Source organism: Culex pipiens, chromosome 3 (assembly GCF_016801865.2).
Source record: "Culex pipiens pallens isolate TS chromosome 3, TS_CPP_V2, whole genome shotgun sequence".
In the NCBI taxonomy this organism is placed as follows: Eukaryota; Metazoa; Arthropoda; class Insecta; order Diptera; family Culicidae; genus Culex; species Culex pipiens.
This window is the reverse complement of record NC_068939.1, coordinates 181,791,640-181,809,587: the sequence shown is the minus strand read 5'-3', so window position 1 is coordinate 181,809,587 and position 17,948 is coordinate 181,791,640.

The window sequence follows — 17,948 nt, the reverse complement described above, 5'->3', positions numbered from 1 at the left end:
AAACTTTCTAATTTTTATGCCGTCTTTCTTTTTTTAAATCAATGCATAATATTGCTTTTAAATTTGTCTCAGTGACCATAAAGTTAAACTGAAAAAAAAATCATGCAAAAATTTTATTTGTCATAGCAAATAACTTATCTCAGAACAAGTATTTTCAACTTGTGAATAAATAAATAATCATTGAATTTACCTTAAAAATCTAATTTCTAACTCAAAGTATTCAAATCTGTGGAGCGTATTTTTGAAACATAGTTGCATTCTTTGGATAAATTTAGTATGTTACGAAGTTGTTTTTTAATGGTTTTTCATGGTTTTATGATATGATTTTAGTTATATGGTATTCAGCCTAAGAAATTATTTAGATTAAAATAAGTTTGAGTATTTAAAAGTGGTCGATTTTTTTTTCATATTTAACTCAAGTGTTTCAAATGATATTTAAAAAAAAACGTTAAAAAAGGTTGTCAAAAATAATATAGTTTATGTTCATTCCATAACAGCGTAATTTTTGTTGTCCAACATATAAGCAAACAATATACAGAAATAAATATCATCTGAATTAAACCTTAACATGAAATTTACAGACAAGCTGATTAGTTTAATATGAACAGTAGATTGATATAAATAAAATCAAATCAGGTTCTTCAATTAATATTTTTTGTATAATTTCAAAACATTTGGTCCAAAAAGGTAGGAAAATGTATACTTCTGATTGTATTTCGGGAATTCCCGGGAAATTCACAAATTTCCCGGGAAACGGGAAATATTTTTTTCCGGGAAATCCCGGGAATTCCCGGGAAATTATTTCCCGGAACGGGCAATTGGACGCTCTACATTTCAGGCAAGTAATGTCCTTTTGAAAATTTATTTATATATTATACTTCAAGGCCAAATTCTATTTTATTTAATTGACATAGCTTGAGGTTTTGTAAGACTTTCAACTAAGTTTTTTTTATTTTTTATCAAATCACATTTTTTTCATGCAATGATGTTTTGAATTTTCAGCGAAAAAATGCAAAATACGTACCCATTTCCCTGCCCTAATTGACCAACATTACAATTATTTATAATTTCGCAAGCGAGCATGGCATGGAGCATGAGGGGAAATGTATTATAATAATTATTAAAAGATAACATGTTGTATATCTTTCAGCTTTTCCATCTCACTCCCCCATCCCAGATTTTGTGTGTTTCTCTCGCGGGACTGTCAACTGGACAAAAGATGGCATTCTCCCTCCACGTGTGTCGTGGTACATTTTTATGCTGGTCCACCTCAAAGGGAAAAAAGGCGAAGCAGCAGCCAGCATCACCCGAGCGTGTGTGTGTGTTGTCTCACCGGAAGAAATAATAAATACTCGTCGCCGCGCGCGCATTTAAATAAATATATGAATAGAATTAAGAAAATGGTGGTTGAGGGGGGAGGGGTGTTTGGTGGGGGGCTGGTCTCAAATTCCCTGACTGAAATAAATTAAAATTCTTTTGGTTTTCGTCCAGCTCTCCCCAGTGAAAGAGTTATGATAGCTCGCGAGGGGGGTCCCCTTTTAAGGTGGTGGGTGGAAGAGGTGGTGGGTGAGGAAAAGTCCTTTAGATTTGCCATGTTAGTCGCGAATTTACCAACAAAGGGCTCATCTTTTGTTTTGTATGTGTGTGTCGTCAAAAGACTCGGAGTGAGCTCGCTTATCAGGGAGGGTATGTTGCTGGCCGAGATTTAGGGGTATGACCCCACCGGGATTGGAGTCCCTCGACTCCTCCCTAGCGGGATGGGTCACAAAAGTTGCAAATGAAATTAATTCTGTCAAAAGAAGTTGAAATAAAAAAAGATGAAATAGCAACATAAACCCGCCAAGTTCTTTTGATGCATGTGCAGTGCGCCGAGTGGTCTCAAAAGTGTCGAGGCTCTTTACGAGAAAATAATTTACACATTTGTTCGCAATTTTCACTAGTCTTTTTTTTTCTTCTTTCTTTTATGGTGGTGTCGTTTAGTTGTACTGCGAGCCATCATAAACTGGACTCGTTGCTGCTGAGATTGGCTTTCAGATTGCATAATTAGTGTGTGCAGTGCATACTCCTGGGGAATAAGGTTTATCGCGAGCAGTTTGTCTTTTGAGGGGAGGCACTCATTGGAAAAAGTAATTTCCACGTGATAGTTTCGAAGGAAAAACGTGCCCTGGGAGATGATGATTTTAATTTGAGCAATGAGAAATAAATATTTTGGATTGAAAAATGTTTTTTGAATTTTGGAATAAATTTACCTTTTCATGCCTTTTCATTTTTATTTTTATTTTGGGCAGCTTTTATTGTATGGAAAACTATACATTTTTATTTTTTTTGTTTTTCTTGTTTCAATTTTAGTATTTTACTTATTTGCACTTATCTTGCTTATTTCATGTTTGTTTCTGCTAGTACTTGGTTTATTGTACCACCTTTTTTCATGCTTTACAATCACATATACTCATTAAAAAAATATTGCACACTTTTTTTTTACCAAAAAAAAATATTTAAAAAATGTCAGTAAAAAACGCAGCCAAAGTTGACCCCTTCAAACAACCATTTTTCAAATCATTCACATATAGCATCAAACTTCCAAACCTATTTTTTATCAAAATTGTTAGAGTTTTTCTATGTTTTTGAAGAAATCAATGGTGGAAAATTGATTTTTGTAAATGTTTAGATCGAGGCGGGTTTGAGTTGTCAAAATCAAATTATTCGCTCTACAGCATTGCCTTGGCGTTCCCGATTACGGGATTCCTACTCGAAACTTGATGTCCGAAGGCTTGATTGTGGAGGCAATTGCAAACCTCTTTTTACACCTAAGCTTCCATCCACCCCGGGATTCGAACTGACGACCTTTGGATTGTGAGTCCAACTGCCTACCAGCGACTCCACCGAGGCAGGACCCAGGAAGACGACTCCTACACCTGGACTGAGCTATCGACCTAACCTTTAGGTTAGACCGGGGCCAACATTTACTTCCCCATCCGACGGAAGGCGTGATCAGACAAATCTCGTCTCAGAATTTGCCACCGGGACCTTCTGGGATCGAACCCAGGCCGATTGGGTGAGAGGCAATCACGCTTACCCCTACACCACGGTCCCGGTTTGAGTTGTACAGGGTTTAACAAAAAATGTAAACTATAACAACTAGGTAAAGAAACATTGGGCAAAAAAAAACATTTGCAATATTTAAAATGGATTGTTTTGTTTTAGCGTGGAAACTAGAGTATTGATGACAATTATTATCGTGAACGTGAAAAGATAAACAATTTTTGTGCATAAAAGAATGGTTTAATAGATAACATCGAGTCCTTGAACATCATTAAATTAAGAATCTAGAGCAGTTCTCTACAAATTGGCCATTTTCGACAATTTTTTGTATTTTTTATTTGGCTCAAACTTTGTTAATGACCAAAGGAGCTATTTTGTGTCATTGGTTCACTCATACAAGTCAACATACAATTTTGGCAGCTGACAATACAAAAATAAAACGTATTTATTAGAAAATCTGTAACTTTTGAATGAATTTTCTGATCAGAAAAAAAAGGTACACGGAAACAAATATTGGCCGATTTTTTTTATTAACTTTTTTCACAAAAACTCATTTTTCCAAAAAAAACGTATTTTTTAATTTTCAAGATTTTTTGATATGTTCTAGGGGACAAAAAACCGCAACTTTTGAGCCATACAGAAGTATGGTTAAAAAATCTGACGCCGAGTTACGTATTTTTGAAAAATAGTAATTTTTGGAAAAAATCAAAATTTCGTGCAAAAAAAAAAAAATTAACCTGATTTTTTTTAATGAAAAATTGAATTTGTGAACAAAAAGTATCTTACAAATTTTTTGAGAAAGGGTCCCGTTTTGAAGAAATAGCCACAATAAGTTTGATATTAGCGAAATATTTGCAGTTTTTCTATTTTTAAAACAGTGAGTAACAATTTACAATTTTTTATAAAGTTCAGAAAATTTGCTATAAAATTGTTTTAGAGACATTGAAATTGGACCTCTGGTTGCTGAAATACAGCGACTTAAAGAATTAGAAACAGGAAAATTGTAGTTTTCTTAGTCTCACCCAAACAACCCTCCATTTTCTAATGTCGATATCTCAGCAACTTATGGTCCGATTTTCATGATTTAAATGTGAAATATTCGTGAAATTTTCCGATCTTTTCCAAAACAATATTTTGATATTTATTAAACAATACTAACATTTCAAAAGTGCGTAATATTGAATGTTTGGACTTTTTGAAATGTTACTCTAGATTGTAAAAAAAATCAAAATAATGTTATGTTTTATATTATATTATAGAATATTATTTTTAGGAAACCATCAACTTTTTTTTAAAGTTTTTTTACAGTAGGCACTGAAAAAAAAAATAGCGCAAGACTAAGGCATTTGTTTGTTCTACTCTCTTAAATTTAATAGATAAATAGTGACCTTTTTTAATACAAAGATTGTGTTTTTTTTTCAAAATGTGTGTTTTCTAAAAGAGAACTCAGCTAGAAAAATCTAAACTTAAAAATATGTATTTTCCTTGCAATAACTTATAAATTGATCTCAGTTGGTTTGATCTCTAAATCTCTGAATTGCTAAAGGAACTTCACGAAAGAGACTTGTTAAATTCTAATTGAAAGTTAAAAAAAATGTCAATTTGATGAAAAAAGAAATCAGCCCAGTTTTTTAAAGAGTTCGTTTTGAAATAGTATTTCACAACAAATTCAATCAAATTCAAATTGTATCATTCAACCATTCTAAAGATTTCCCTTCCAATAGACAAAATCTCCCCAAAAATCTCTCCCACTTGAGATTCAAGTTTCTTTCCCACAAAGCAAGTATCCCCTTTTTCTTTCGGCACCACTTTCCTTTGTTGTCATTGATATGCCAAAAATGACCAACCGTCCGATTGAATTACGCCCTTCAACGCACACAATCACACAAGTAGTCGCCGGAGAACCCTCGTCAAACGGGGCCTTGGAAATGTTCAATGAAATATGCTGACTGACCGCATGCAAACAATGGCTTTTGTGGCCGAAAGAGGGAGCAGCTTTCTTTTGGTTGGTTTGGTTTGGTCAATTCAGATCAGGTTTTATGAACAATCAATGAATAATTTGAGAGGGATGTTGAAATTTGTGTGTGATAGGGGATTGAATGACTTTATCAGACTCTTCAATTGAATTACATTTTGTTATGTTTCTTCAATATATAGCATTATTTTTAAATTTTCCATAACTTCACAAAGAACAGCAAAACAGTTACCAAGAATTACTTTTGCAAACAACACGTGGAAACAATTATGACAAATTGGAAAAAATGGAAACTAAGTTGATATCTTTGAACGAAAAATCATGGCGATGATTGAAGTTGTAACCTTATAAGTTGATAGAAGTTCTTGAAAAATGCAATCAATTTTTCATTAAACCTTAAAAAAAACTCTGCAAATGGCATTCCACTTCTTTTCCGATGATTTGTGCCAGTAATTTAGCATTAATGCTTTGCTGTGGTAAATATCAGACAATGAACAAACTCCAAAGAGCATCGACAAAAAAAAACGACCTATTACTTCCTCTCACTTAATCTCCAGCATATTGATGGCAAGTCGTAAAATTAATGTGCAATTTATGCGAAAAACGATGCGTGAAGAGTGAGCCACCACACCACAGCCAGGATGCGCAGCAACGCCCGCCAACCCTCCATTTTTCGCGGCGGCGATGCCTTTGAAGCGTCGTCGTCAATATCGCTTTAATCATTTTCTTTCTATTAAGCAATAATTTCGCGTTTTTTTTATCCATCGTCGGTTTGCGCGAATCCTTCAGGTTCTTTGAAGAATTCTCTGGAGAATCACGAAAAAAATTGAATTTGTTAAAAATGTTTACAACTTTTCTTAATTGTTTATTATTCAAGTTTTTTATGGTATTTTGAAGATTTTTTTTTTAAATTAATTTTATATTTTGGTATAAGTTTTTATTTTTTTTTTGTATCAGTCAATTACTTGGTTTCAATATTTTTTTATTTTTCTTCAATTATGCAAAAAATAAAAAATAAATTGCAATCTTCCAAAGCCCACCGCTTTTTTCCAACGTTCAACCCAGGCGCGTCACCGCGTTTGCACGCGTCACGCGATACAAAATTTCCTTCTTTTCGATCTTTCCATCGCGCGACGTCGCGACGCGCTCGACCAAGCGTCGGCACGGGGTGGGAAAAACACATCATAAATAGACTGTGTTCACTTCCTTTTTTTCCTCTTTGCTTTCTCAAGTGGGTGGTGGTGGGTGGTTTCGGATGCGGGAAAATCACTTAAGCGAAATCACTTTTCTTCCTTCCTTTCAATTTTGCTGAAGCTAGAGAGGAGCGCGCGCGCGCTTCAAATTGAGTGAGAGATGAAAGTGAAACTGTGTATGCTAAAAAAGGAACATTTTTTAACAGATAAATTATGCATGCTAAATTACCATATATAATAGATAAATAATGCATTCAATATTTATCCCGTAATATCAATTACTTCCTTTTTCGTTTGCTTAAAATAGGATCGGCCTCATTCGCGAGCAAAAAAAAGAACTGCGTGCAAAATATTGACAGACTGCGAAAGAAAAGGGAAAGAGGCGAAGCAAAGGGGAGGGCGAACAGGAAGTCATTGAGCCGTCAATTGTTGAGTTTCGTCTTCCGTTACGCCGCAATTATGGCGATACCAAGATGATGACGATGGTAACAATGAGGTGCATATTTCCGCAGGATATTTGATATTAAAAAGAAATGAAATTTGCCGTGTAGCGATATTGCCAGTTTTGCTTTGGTTTTTTTCGTCAAGTATAATTTTGTTTTTTTTTAGTTGATTTGAATCCCATAACTTTTTTTGACTATTTGAAAAAATTGAGTTATGAAAATTTGTTTTTGGGTGATGTTTCGTTAAAAATTTAATTTGCACAGTTTAAGTTGACATTTTTAAGTGACTATCAAAGTTACTTCGGATTTTAATGAAAAGTTTCAGTCTTACTTTTTTTAAGCACATTTGAAAACAAAATTCTGGAAAAAATGAAGCATTAGACCTACTCGTCGTCACAACCAAAATTTAAAAAAAATCAAATCGAACCAAAACAAAATTTGTTCGGTGCTTTTCTTGAGACCCAAACAATTCACAAAAAAAAAATGTAATCGACCAGTTTGTGTCCAAACTTTGCGCATTTTATTTTAATTTTGATTGAGAATACCCACATTCTTGTATTTTGATTTTTATTTATTTTCATGTTCCACTGAATGTTCAACCAATACACTAGTGATAATATTGAATTCTCTATAACTTTCCCAAAGAATACATTTTTTTTCACTCAAAAATCGCTTTCAGGCCAGTTTTGAGCACCATAATTTCCATTATTCAATTACATTTTTTTGTTGTTATTAATTTATTTATTTCTGGCAGTTTTAACCTTCTTTTGCTTTAATTTCAGGATCTCCGAAAATAGTGTTGTGAAATGTTCAATGTCAATGATTATGATTTTTAAAAACATTCAAATCAATTTTTAATGAGTTTTATTCATAAAACTATTTCCGGAAAATCCAAAGTTATATTATTTCTAATAGTAATATAAATTTTATTCCACCTAGATTCTGAACGAGTTTAGAAGTTTAGAATTCCTCAGAATCGATTTTTAGAAAAGAATTTTTCAGCAGGCTAATAATAAAATTTGTTGAACAATAAAAACTGTTTCTTTTAGATTTTTTCTTCTTGAATCTTCGAAAGATGTTACGCTAAATAAACTTAACATTAAAATTTCATAAACAGGGTTGTAGAAACATTTTTTATTAAATGTATTATTTGTGTCTAAAAAAGTTCAAAAAAGTAACTATTAGACAATTTATTAGTTGAAACGATGACTAATGCTATCATCCAAAACAAAATTCCCGGGATTTTTTTAAAACCGGGAATTCCCGAATTCTCGAAATTGAAACAAATAAAAATACAAATTTCGGTCTGAAAATTCAGATTTGATTGCGAAAAAGATGAAAAGTACTTGGTAATCGTAATTCCATATATTTTTTAAAAGTCATGCTGTTATATTACGTATATTAATGATTTTAAATTTAAAAAATATCATATTTGATTTTTTTTTCTCAAACTCTGGCATCTGGGGCAAATCCAGACAAAAGTAACGATTTAAGACAGTTGAGCAGTTCTCTCAGATTTCCGTCATTCGATTTTTTTTTGTATTTTTAAATCCGGCTGAAACTTTTTTGGTGCCTTCGGTATGCCCAAAGAAGCAATTTTGCATCATAAGTTTGTCCATATAATTTTCCATACAAATTTGGCAGCTGGCCATACAAAATCGATGTATGAAATTCAAAAATTTGTATCTTTTGCAGGAATTTTTTGATCGATTTGGTGTCTTCGGCAATGTTGTAGGTATGAATATGGACTACACTGAAAAAAAAAATGATACAGGGAAATTTTTTTTGGTGATTTTTATTTAATTTTTTGTCTCTTAAACTTGATTTGCAAAAAACACTATTTTTATTATTTTTTTTTCATTTTTTGATATGTTTTAGAGGACATCAAATGCCAACTTTTCCGAAAATTCCAGGTTGTGCAAAAAATCTTTGCCCGAGTTATGAATTTTTGAATCAATACAGATTTTTTCAAAAAATCGATAAATTGGTCGCAAAAATTTCGATGTAAAAACAAATTTGCAATCAAAAAGTACTTCAGTGAAATTTTGATAAAGTGCATCGTTTTCAAGTTAAGGCCATTTTTAGGTAACTTTTTTGAAAATAGTCACAGTTTTCCATTTTTTTTAAATTAGTGCACATGTTTGCCCACTTTTGAAAAAATATTTTTGAAAAGCTGAGAAAATTTTCTTTATTTTGCTTTTTTTAACTTTGTTGATACGACCCTTAGTTGCTGAGATATTGCCATGCAAGTATTTAAAAACAGGAAAATTTATGTTTTCTAAGTCTCACTCAAACAACCCACCGTTTTCTAACGTCGATATCTCAGCAACTAATGGTCCGATTTACAATGTTAAAATATGAAACATTCGTGAAATATTCCGATCTTTTCGAAAAAATATAGTTTGAAATTTTTTAAACCAAGGCGAACATTTTTAAAGAGCGCTATTTGGCCCAAAAATTTTCAAAATGTTTTTTTTTTAGAAAGGATCGGAAAATTTTACGAATGTTTCATACTTTAACATTGTAAATCGGACCATTAGTTGCTGAGATATCGACGTTAGAAAATGGTGGGTTGTTTGGGTGAGACTTGGAAAACATAAATTTTCATGTTTTTAAACATTTGCATGGCAATATCTCAGCAACTAAGGGTCGTATCAACAAAGTTCAAAAAAGCAAAATATAGAGAATTTTTTCAGATTTTCAAAACTATTTTTTCAAAAGTGGGCAAACATGTGCACTAATTTAAAAAAATGAAAAAGTGCGACTATTTTCAAAAAAGTCACCTAAAAAAGGATTTAACTTGGAAACGGTGCACTTTATCAAAATTTCACTAAAATACTTTTGATTGCAAATTTGATTTTACATCGAAAAATGAAGTTGAAAAATTTTTGCGACCAATTTTTCTATTTTTTGAAAAAATCAGTATTGATTCAAAAATTCAAAACTCGGTCAAAGATTTTTTGCACAACCTGGAAATTTCTGAAAAGTTGTCATTTGATGTCCTCTAAAGCATATTAAAAATTGAAAAAAATAGTGTTTTTTTTCGCAAATCAAGTTTTAGTGAAAAAAATTAAATAAAAAATCGTCAAAAAAAATTTTTTAACTTGCATCTTTTTTTTTTAGTGTAGTCTATATTCATACTACAACTTTGCCGAAGACACCAAATCGATCAAAAAATTCTTTCAAAAGATACAGATTTTTTAATTTTCATGCATCATTTTTGTATGGCCAGCTGCCAAATTTGTATGGAAAATTATATGGACAAACTAATGATGCAAAATGGCTTCTTCGGGCATACCAAAGGCACCAAAAAGTTTCATTCGGATTACCGTGAAGACTTCCATCATTGTCATGATTTTTCGTTCAAAGATATAAATTTTTCATCGCTTTCAATATTTTGACAAAATTCCTTCAACAAGTTGTTTAGAATAGTGCCCTACACATGCTGATTCCTTTTGGTAACGATTATTCCATTCCTTGTAAAGTTATGGAAATCGTCATTAATCAATGATTGCCAACTAAGACGTCAATGACTGTGCCACAAAATTATATAAATTTTGAAGCACAATTGATTTAGATCAAAAATTCTTTCAGTGGCTTCAAGAAGGCAACAACCGGCACATGCTGATTCCTTTTGGTGCTGAAATTCGTTGAATTGAATTTAATACAGAATATTTTATAGTGATGATCAATTTTCTTCGAAAATGATCAACGGCTTCACCTTAAAAAATTCAAAAATTTTAATTCTAAAAAAAAGACCGCTCAGCTGTTGAAGGCATTTTTTAAATAATTTTTGATTTTTTTTATTGATCTCGATGAGAACATGAGCAAAAGAAAACAATTATTACAGCGATTTCCAAATTAAATTGCTCTTAAATCTCCTGTCCTTATTGAAACTGTAGTTTCGATTTTCCCTAGTTGATGGAAGTGACTTTAAGATAATTTGTAAAATATTTTTTATATAAAACATCACATTCTAAACTAATCTCTAATTAAACATTGACTGGATGTTGTTTTATTTGGCGTAGTTTTAATTTTGAGACATAATCAATGAAATTTTTTCTGTTTTTTTTTCATTTCCTGGGAAATTCAAAACCTGGAAAAATTGGACGCCCTTATGGTAACGTTTAAAAAGTCGTTTTTTCACCAGGATTTATTTTTAGTCAAGTATATTTATTAGAATCTTGTTCTGTTTGTTTCCGGACTAGATTATATAATAATATCAAAACATTTTTTTGTTAATTCTTGAATTGTCTCCAAGTAATATGATTTATTTAATGCATGTTCATTTTAAAATTTCTTTCTACAACAATTCTTTAATATTAGATTTTTGAAATTATGAAAAGACAATTATTCAATGACTCATACCTTTCAGTCAACTCAGTATTAATGAGAGTCTTTGACTAAATTATTATCGTTTATTTATATCATTAAATCAAGGGACAACATTTTTTTCCATAAATAACGTCAACTGTTGTGTATTGGGACTACAGTCTGAGTACTGAAATGTTTTTTTTTAAATTTTTTTAATCTTTGTATGTTCTGTATCTGTTTTTTTTCAAAGTTATACAAATATTGTGCAGTACATAACTTTAGCGGCAATCTCGATTCATTCCACGTGTTTCGATTAACGGTATGTATAGAATCGACTATTTGAATGAATTTTGAAAATATATATTTTAAAATAAAATAATGGCAGTGCAATCAGAAACACAACCTTCAGTCCTCGATACTCTTTACATAGGCCCACATTGGGACAATCATAAATTTGCATCTACCGCGACCCAAAGGCGAAAGGATTAAGTAAGGTGTTCTGTTTCACGTAAATTTAATCTTCATAAATCAGCGCACACGAAAGCCATATCCTTGTCACTGCCGCGCCGCGTTCCTCACCCTTTAAAAGGGACGACAAGAAGCCAGAACCGACTCCAACTCAATTGAGAATACATATTTATACAATTACCGGTTAATTAGAAAGAAAGCGTTTTCCTTTCCTCTCGCTCAACCCAGCTCGCTGCGACACCCGCGAGAGAGAGTACGAAAAAATCGCATAAATTAATTTACTGGCCCCGACCCGATCCTCCTTTTCGGAACGGAACAACACTATTCTCTACCTTTGGCCACCACCCACTGCAGTCCCGGAACAACTCCGGGGGAGAGCTGTGTTCCACTTCCACCGTTGCCATTCGCAGGAGGAGTAGCTGAAAAGTGAATTAATTTTATTTTAATTTTTGAACCCTTTTCCGGTGCGTTTTTCGAAAGTGCGCGCGCGACTTCTTGAGAGGAAAAGTCTCCGCCACCGGAAAATGCCTGCCCCCCCGCAAGCAAACAAACCGCGCTCGTTGTGGCTTCGCGGTGAAGAAGGGGGTTGAGAGGGTGGCAATACATTATCATATAATTCACAATTATCTCATTTCTCGAGGAGCAAACTAATTGTGGTTTATGTGTGAATGACGATGGCGACGTTCGTTGGGTTGAGCGCCAGGTGAAAAGCTTCTCCTCGCTCAAAGGTAAGGCTAGGAAGGGGGTTGAGTTTATTAAAAGCTTTATTTAAACATGACCCCGGAGAAACATCCCCACGAAGCGGTGGAAAACCAGGCCTGAAGACTGTGAGTGGACGTTTTGGTTGGGTCGGAATTGCAATCACATTTTTGTATTTTATTTTGCCCGGTTGCACTTTGGAGCCGTGCGGCCAATGGACCAGCAGAAATGGGGAGCTGCTTCGAAGAACGAACGCCAGGCTTTTCCGCGTATTTGGAGTTGGCAAAGTTGGCTCTTGCAAAGCAAGCAATGGTCACTTCCGGTTGTAGAGGGATTGGATTGAGTTAGGGTGGTTTTCGATATGAAGTATTATTGTTGATAACAAGATTTGGAATCGTTAAGGTTCCGTCAGTTTGTTTTTGTAAAGTTGTAGTCAAGTTAACAAGTTTATTAGATACTTAATTGTTTTTGCATTTTTTGATAAAAAGTTGCACTTTCGGATTAACCCAAGATTTGGAAAATAACAATGGTCATAATCGCAAAATTAGGTGGAAATTGGACTTCCTGAAAAAAAAAACAATCTTTTTGAGCTTTGGTGTCTTTCAAAGAGTTGTTGCAAATGGAAAAGTGAATCTTCCTGTTTAGTTGAAAATTAGAGTGGATCAGGAATATGGTGTTTCAGAAAGTCTTAATTTTCATTCTTGAAATTTTCCGATCTTTTTGAAAAAAAAATATTTTGAAATTTTTTTAATCAAGACTAGCAATTTAAATGGGAGTTATATTCAATGTTTGGCCCTTTAAAGTTAGTCTTGATTAAAAAAATTGAAAATATTTTTTTTGAAAAGATCGGAAATTCCACGAATGTTTCATGTTTTAACATTGAAAATCTGACCATTAGTTGCTGAGATATCGTCATTAGAAAATAATGGGTTGTTTTGGGAAGATTTAGAAAACTTCAATTTTCGTGTTTCTTTTTCTTAAAGCGGCTCTATCTCAGCAACCCAAGGTCCAATCTTAGATGTCTCTTTGACAATTTTAAAGCAAATTTTCTGAAATTTTCTAAAAAGTATTTAAAAAAAATGGTCACTCATGGTCACTATTTTTAAAAATTGAAAAACTGCAAATATTTCGCTAAAATCAAAATTTCGGTGGATATATCTTGAAAACGGAGCCCTTTATCAAAAAATCTGTAAAGTACTTTTCGATTGCAAATTCAATTTTGCATTAAAAAATAATGTCAAACTTGTTTTTGCATGAAACTTCGATTTTTTCACTATTTTTTCAAAAATTCATAACTCCGCAATTTTTTTGACCGTGTTTCTCTATGGCTCAAAAGTTGCGGATTTTTGTCCGCAAAAATCTCGAAAATAAAAAAAATACATATTTTGGAAAATTTAGTTTTTGTGATAAAAAAGATGGTTAAAAAATCTGATTTATTTTTCCGTGTACCTATTTTTTCTCAAAAGTCCTCAACAATACCTACAACTTTGCCGAAGACACCAAATTGATCAGAAAATTCGCTCAAAAGTTACTGCTGTTTGAATATTTACATACCATTTTTGTATGGACAGCAGCCAAAATTGTATGGAGACTTGTTTGGGTGAACCAATGACGCAAAATAGCTTATTTGGTCATAGGGAAGGCCCCCACAAAGTTTGAGTCAAATCAAAAAATAAAAATGGTCGAAATTGGCCGATTTCGTAGAGAGTTGCTCTATTCTAAAAAAAATCTCCAGGCTCAACACTATAATTTTATCACGCAATCTACTCGATTTACGACTATTTTTATCAAAAGCATAAAAAAGCCTTAAAAAATCCGTTTTTCTGAACTTAACAATTCAGGATTATTTTTTTAGTGAGTGGTAATGTTAGCTCTAAATAATACACGTTGAACAAATCTCAGGGGCCTTTTCTTAAACCCTTTACAGCTCGCTCCGCCTCTAGACGGGCTTCGATCTCAAAAATCGCCAATCGCCAAATTTTCAACCAGTTTTTGATTTTTAAAAAGCATTGGAAAGAAGAACTCTTAAAATTTTCGAAAATTTTAGGGTTGGAAGTTTGCCTTGTTTTATGAGACCTTTCTTAAAAATCTTATAACTTTTTGTAGAATTGACAGGATTGAATTTGAATCCAAACATTGATTTTTGCCTTCCTCACTGAGGTAAGGCTATAATCCTGCTCTAAAAATGAACTTTTTATTAAAGGCTCAAAGACCCACCTTCATGTACACATATCGACTCAGAATCGAAAACTGAACAAATGTCTGTGTGTGTGTATGTGTGTGTGTGTGTATGTGTGTGTGTGTGTGTATGTATGTATGTGTTCAAAAAACTTGCCAAGTTTTCTCAGCACTGGCTGAACCGATTTTGATCGAACCAGTTGCATTCGACTTGGTTTAGGGTCCCATACATCGCTATTGAATTGTTTGAAGTTTCGATAAGTAGTTCAAAAGTTATGTATAAAAATGTGTTTTCACATATATCCGAATCTCAATTATATGCATGTAAACGATGTTCAGATCCATCATCCAACCCATCGTTGGTTAGGTAATCAAAAGACCTTTCCAACAAGTCCACAACATCGAAGATCTGGCAACCCTGTCTCGAGTTATGACCACTTAAGTGATATTTATGTACTTTTTTAAGCCGGATCTCACTTAAATGCATGTAAACGATGTCCGGATCCATCATCCGACCCATTGTTGGTTAGATAATCGAGAGACCTTTCGAACGAGTCCACATAATTGAAGATCTGGCAACCCTGTCTCGAGTTATGACCACTTAAGTGATATTTAAGTACTTTTTTGAAGCCGGATCTCACTTAAATGCATGTAAACGATGTCCGGATCCATCATCCGACCCATCGTTGGTTAGGTAATCAAAAGACCTTTCCAACGAGTCCAAATAATTGAAGATCTGGCAACCATGTCTCGAGTTATGACCACTTAAGTGATATTGATGTACTTTTTTGAAGCCGGATCTCACTTAAATGTATGTAAACGATGTCCGGAACCATCATCCGACTCATCGTTGGTTAGGTAATCAAAAGACCTTTCCAACGAGTCCACAACATCGAAGATCTGGCAACCCTGTCTCGAGTTATGACCACTTAAGTGATATTTATGTACTTTTTTGAAGCCGGATCTCACTTAAATGCATGTAAACGATGTCCGGATCCATCATCTTACCCATCATTGGTTAGGTAATCGAGAGACTTTTCCAACGGGTCCACATAATTGAAGATCTGGCAACCCTGTCTCGAGTTATGACCACTTAAGTGATATTTATGTACTTTTTTGAAGCCGGATCTCACTTAAATGTATGTAAACTATGTCCGGATCCATCATCCGACCCATCGTTGGTTAGGTAATCGAAAGAACTTTCCAACGAGTCCACAAAATTGAAGATCTGGCAACCCTGTCTCGAGTTATGACAACTTAAGTTATATCTGTGTACTTATTTTTCTGGACCTAAAAAAAATAGCTGAAATATGTGTCCAAACCACTCATATTACCCATTGTTGGTAACAAGTGAGGAAGGCATCAACCACATAGGTGGATTAGGTTAGTTTTTTTTATTGATACAGCTCTCATGTTTTTAATATTCGCTCGACAAGTGTTGGCTTTTCAATGTAAAAATATGAGAGATTAGTTTTTTCAATCTTTCTTGAAGACAATGTTTTTCTGATTGGAAAGTAACTTGAAATAGATTTTCAAGAGATTTGAATCTAAACAAATGCCTTTAATATTTCATAAAATTCTGAAATTATGGAGAAAGAGTGGAAAGTGTTAATTTTGTTTGGAAAAATATGAAATTTGTGTTTGAATGTCTTTTTAAAAAAAAAACAATAGAGATCGATAAGACTGATTTTATTTTTTGCAAGGAAGAAGATTTTGGTTTAGCTATAATTATTTCTTTGCTAATATTTAATGTTTTTCACATTCATTTTTGAACATATTAATAGAAAATTTGTGAGCACTAGATTGTCGTTTTCATCATTTGAAAAATGAGAACTTGATCAACATCTTTCAAATAATTTTACAGCGTTTTGAGCATCAAATTTTCCCGGGTTATAAATTTCCCGGGAGACGGGAAAAATATTTTTGGAATTCCGAGAAAAATTTTAAATTTTGGCTGATTTTAGCGTGACGTACTTTATGAATGGGATCTTAAAGCTACTACCACCAACTGGGGAAAATCGGAACTACAATAGCAACAAAAAAATCATAACGACGGATAACAAATCTTGCTATAAATAACATGAAATGTTTTTGGTCTAGTATTTTCAAATATCAAAAAATGTTATTCCCTAGTTATTTCCGTCTGCTTTGGAAGGCATTTTGCGGGTCTGTAAACTGAAATTTAAAAAAATCCTAAGATGCCAAATTATTGAGCATGAGCATGAGCATGAGAGACCACCCATGGTTGTCCTTCTCCGTTGCTGAACAGGACCATAATATCCCATCAGCACAACCGGTTACACGCTTCAACGATCAAATGATGTTTCCCTTATCAACAGCATGCATGAATGCGCTGAAAAGATAAAACATCACGATCATCAAAACTAGAGCCGGTGCGAATAGGAAACAGTCGTTGGCCACCAACGGCGCCCGCCATGTCAGTTTGTAGATCTCGAGGGAATGGGACGGGAATGTTAGTTAGCACAGGCTGCTACCAAGGGTGGGTTCTATACGATATCCACACCCCCGCGTGTGCCGGAAAACTACTTCTACTTGGGATTTTGTTAGTGGGTAAGGGTAATGGCCAGGATTCAACATAGAGGATGATGATGCGACCCAATAATCAATAAATTTTGTTTAATGGTGTGATGTATTATGCATTATCAAGGCAAACAGTCGGAGTATGCGGGTGAGACTATTCCCGGTTATTTGGTGTTGAGTTTAGCATAAATGATTTAATCTTAGACAGCCGGCTGTGGAAAGATGAAACCAACTAAAATGCGAAAACGCGAAACCGCCCGGATCGAAATACACGCACAATCGGGGGGACAACAAAAACGGAAACGGCAACGAAAATCCTGCGCGAGGACCGCGACGCACACCGTTCAAATTCTCCAACTCAACTGTCAAACATCCCGAAACCGCCCGGATCGAAATACACACACCCCCGATTGTAATGGCCAGGATTCAACATAGAGGATGATGATGCGACCCAATAATCAATAAATTTTGTTTAATGGTGTGATTAGGGCGTCCAATTTTCCCGGGTTTTGAATTTCCCGGGAAACGGGAAAAATATTTTTGGAATCCCGGGAATTCCCGGGATCCCGGGAAATTTTTGAATCAGTAATAAAATCTATGTTTCATTATATTTTTTATGTTTTCAAGTTTAAAATCATTGAATTAGCTTAATAATATCAAATGGTTATAATCCTCACTTCAATCTAAACAAAGACGACAGTTTTAAAATATCCTTAAAGAATTTTTTTTTTGTCTTTGTGGTGTTTAGAATTTTATATCAACTACTATTTTTGATTCCAGTATGATTAATTATTTTTTTATTTGCGAATCAAATTACATAATTCTTGAGTTTTTTTTTTGAAAAGGTCCAATAAGCTTTTGTTTTCCATATGTTTATAGGACCTATTCAAAAAAAACTTTGGAATTCTTTCATATTTTTTTCTTTTATATATATGTTATATGACATGACTAAAACAGCTAGAAAACAAACAACGACAATAAATAAAATGATACCAGTCAATGTAAAATTTTAGATAAGTTTTGAATTCATTGTTTTATATAAAACATATTTTACAAATTATCTTCAAGTTACTACCGCCAACCGAGGGAAAATCA